The sequence below is a fragment of the Meleagris gallopavo genome, chromosome 9, assembly GCF_000146605.3.
Source record: "Meleagris gallopavo isolate NT-WF06-2002-E0010 breed Aviagen turkey brand Nicholas breeding stock chromosome 9, Turkey_5.1, whole genome shotgun sequence".
NCBI classification, from domain to species: Eukaryota; Metazoa; Chordata; class Aves; order Galliformes; family Phasianidae; genus Meleagris; species Meleagris gallopavo.
Genome location: NC_015019.2, coordinates 10,982,089 through 10,985,512, shown reverse-complemented (window position 1 = coordinate 10,985,512; position 3,424 = coordinate 10,982,089). Strand labels below are relative to the sequence as shown.

General features: G+C 54.0%; 1 protein-coding gene across 1 annotated transcript in view; it reads right to left on the bottom strand.

Annotated features, from left to right (window-relative positions):
* Positions 1-290, bottom strand: part of SPRY3 (sprouty RTK signaling antagonist 3) — a 9,352-nt gene extending 9,062 nt beyond the window's left edge. The window contains exon 1 of the mRNA XM_010715304.3: positions 184-290. The gene's annotated coding sequence lies outside the window, so the exon portion shown is untranslated. The remainder of the gene's footprint in view (positions 1-183) is intronic.
* Between the last annotated feature and the right edge of the window lie 3,134 nt (positions 291-3,424).

The window sequence follows — 3,424 nt, the reverse complement described above, 5'->3', positions numbered from 1 at the left end:
AGGCAGAGCCCTGCAGGGCTGCCCGGCTCGGGTTTGTGAATGCAGGCAGGTCCTTGTGAATGGGGGCAGCGTGGAGGATGGGGAGGGGAGGGGAGGGGATTTAATGCTGCCCGTTAGCATCTCTCCCTCTCCCTCTCTCTCTCTGCCGCTCGCTTTCCCGGAGCTGGAGCTCTTAATGCTTACCTAAGTGGCGTCATCCAGCTGAAATTGAATCGGCCCATTAGCGGTCCCCATAGAGCCCTGTGCATCCGCTCCCTAGATAATGACTGCAACAGAGCCGAGCGCTGCGGGATGCAGCAGGCGCTATTTAAACATTTCCGTCTCTTCTCCGGCTCTGCTTCCCCCCTCCGCGCCCACCGGGACAGCCCCGCCGTCCCCGTTCCTCGGCCCCGGGGGACACAGGGTCAGCCCCATATAGCCCCATCCCATCGGCACTCGTGGGTTCGGTTTATTTTGTCATCACCGCGGACATGGTGTGTCGGAAGCGCCTTAGGTTTGGCAGCACAAAGCAGGGGATGGCATCGACCTGTGCTGTCACCTTGATGCGTAAATCACTGTGCTTCGGGCACTGTCACCTGCTCCCCAATCCCAGTCACCTCTTCTGGGTATTTGGGAGGCATCGGTGGGAGCCTGGATGCCATCCAGAAAGTTCACAATCATTCCAAATTAGTGTTCAAAACTCAGATAGGATAGAAAGGGGCTTTTCTTCACCACACTCTCAAAATCAGCCCCACAGCCGCTGTTCTCCCAGGAACAAAATCCCTCAGACTCTGGGTCCAAGCAGGACATGGACCTTCTGTCACTCATATACCCTGTGCTCCCTTTTCGTGCTGCCTTCTGTGAGGCTTGGGCACACTGAGGACCCTTGTGACACCCCTGGGGCTCACCTAGAAATTAGCAGGACCTGGGTTAGCAGTCCTGAGGACACGAGGCTTCTCCTTGGTGACACTGCACACAGCTATGGAGCCAGCTTGAGCTCCTAGCCTCTCTATTTACCCCTCAGCCTTTCACAAATCCTTTCAAGCAGTGCTTTCTGGCTGAGTGAAGCAGCATTAGCAGCTTGAGGGGGCTGAGGACCCATCTTCAAGGAACTAGGGTGAAGGCATCAAGAACCAGCACCCTTTGCAAGCTCAAGCAGCATGGGAGCCTGCACCCAGGGCATGTCACCGCTCAGAGCTGGCCCAGCAAGGTTGGATGTGTGGCTGGAGAAGAAAGATAAGGGTTACAAACAGCCCTGCCACTCGTTGCCTGACAGATGGGCTTCAACTAGGATGACCCTACTGAGCTCAGTGGCTCTCTCCCAGTGCATGCCAGCAAAAGCCCAGCACAGTGACGAGGCACCCTGCACTCTGGTGGTACGTAGATGCGCCTTACCACGCTCGTTTTTAGGCATTTCAATGCTGAGCATCCCTCCCGTGGGGATGGGGGTCCACACGGGATGCTTCCAGAGGTGCTGCACCAAGAGTGGGGAACAGCAGCATCATCCCACAGCCAAAATGCCACATCCCGCTCCAACCAGCCCCTCCTCTTCATCACATCCCAGCTCAGGTTTTAAAGGCGCAGAAAGGACCGAGGTGCCCAAACCCCAGCGCCCGCCCCCAAAAAAAGCACGTGTGTGCATCCTCCCCTTCTCCCAGCCCTGATCTCTCGTTCCCACCTCAAGGCATGCAGCAATTCGGGCTTTCCTTCCACCGTCTCGCAGCATCCCTGCAGCCCATGTCGTGCTCGGCGCCCCTTTATTCTTCGCCTGCTGCTGAGGGAGGGCCAAAAGGCATGAATGCCGAGATGCCGAGACAAGTAGGAGGGTGGGAAGCAAAGGGAGAATAGCAGCCTCCTGGGGAGTTATTGACCACAGCATCTCCGAAGAGACAGGGCTGGGAACTGGGATGGATTTGCAGAGGAGAAAAGTTGAGGGATGCTTCTGAAATGGTCTGGGGCAGATCCTCCATCAGGTTCTGTTGGGGGAAGGGGGGGTTACAACTGGGATAGACATGTGGTCCCCTGACTGTGCACAGTCATAGCACAGAGGATGCTGCTATGACTGCCCTGCTCTATGATAGCCTCTCCCCATGAGAGCAGAGGATTTAGCATCCTGCTGTGGTCCATGTCCCCTGCTACCTGTGCCTGCCAATCCCATCTCCTCCTATGGCCCTTTGGGTCACTGCTCCCAGCTGGAATCTGTCACCTCTTAACCCCTCCAGCACCCCTGGGGTCCCATCCTAAGTAGCTCCCCAGTCTCTGTTTTCTGGTCTTATTTTGGAGCATCTCCTCCTGGAACAGCTGACCGTATGGAGTTATCCATCTTCCCATGCTCAGTAACAGCTCAAAAAGGTTTTTAGATCTATGCACAAAATCATACTGATTTTAACAAAGCCAAAAGGGCTAAATCTGGAGCCTGAAGTGTTCAACTGGGATTTAAAGCAGACAGGAGAGCCTCCAAGCACCTTGGTCTTCCCTCCTGTGCAGAACAGCTCTTTGCTGTGATCAGCCCAGGGAGAAAATCCCAAGGCAAGGCTGAAAGTGTCTGATCCCTTCTAGTGCTCTTAGCCAGACTTGGGCACCAGCAGAGGGAAGATTAATCTTTGGTTAAAGACGATGCAGGGGGAGAAGGAATAAGGGGGATGAAGAGAACGTATGATTCCCCTGATTAAATCAGACAGAAACAAAGAGGTGCTGGTGCCCTCTAATTTCTAGATTCACAGATTTTAGGGCCAGAAGGGACTGTGATGTTCATCTAGCCTGACAGTCTGTATTATGTGAAAGCCACTTGAAGGCAGACAGCGCCAGCAGCTCTTTAGAAGCAGCAGCAAGTGCTGGGGAGGAATTAAAAGGCTGTGATTCTCCCAGGGTGAGAAATGTGGAGATCCCAAAACAAGCCTCAGTGAGGAAGAACCAGGTACATCCGCCCCACTGTGCACAGAATGAACAGACGGCTGCACAGAGAGGGGAGAATCATCATTTCCCTTCTGCATCGTGCAGTTCCTTTGCTCAGCAAGCAGGAGGGAAAAAAGCAAACTGTTTCTTGTGCTTTTATTTTGTTGAATGTAGACACTTCTCCCTATGCCCTGGTGCATCTGGTGAGCAACAAGTGCTGCTCCATGGGGTTCCATACCTCAGATTCCCTCACCTGGGTACCGCGTTTCCCAACCCAATGGACACAGCTCATCCCTAGAAACGAAGCAGGAAGGCAGCTCCACCCTATTTCTTTGCCTTCATCCCTTGGAGCTCCCATTTCAATGTCACTTTAACTTGAACGCGTGTGTACAGGGGAGAAAGGCTTGGTATTAAATTGCCAATCTGGTCACATGTTGCCTGGGATTTGGCCGTAGCTAAGCAGCACCACCCCCGCATTCACTTTTTTGGCTGGTGACTCCTCTGCTCGGCGTAAGGCAGAGCCGGTGAAGAATAGGGGGGGGAAGGAAAA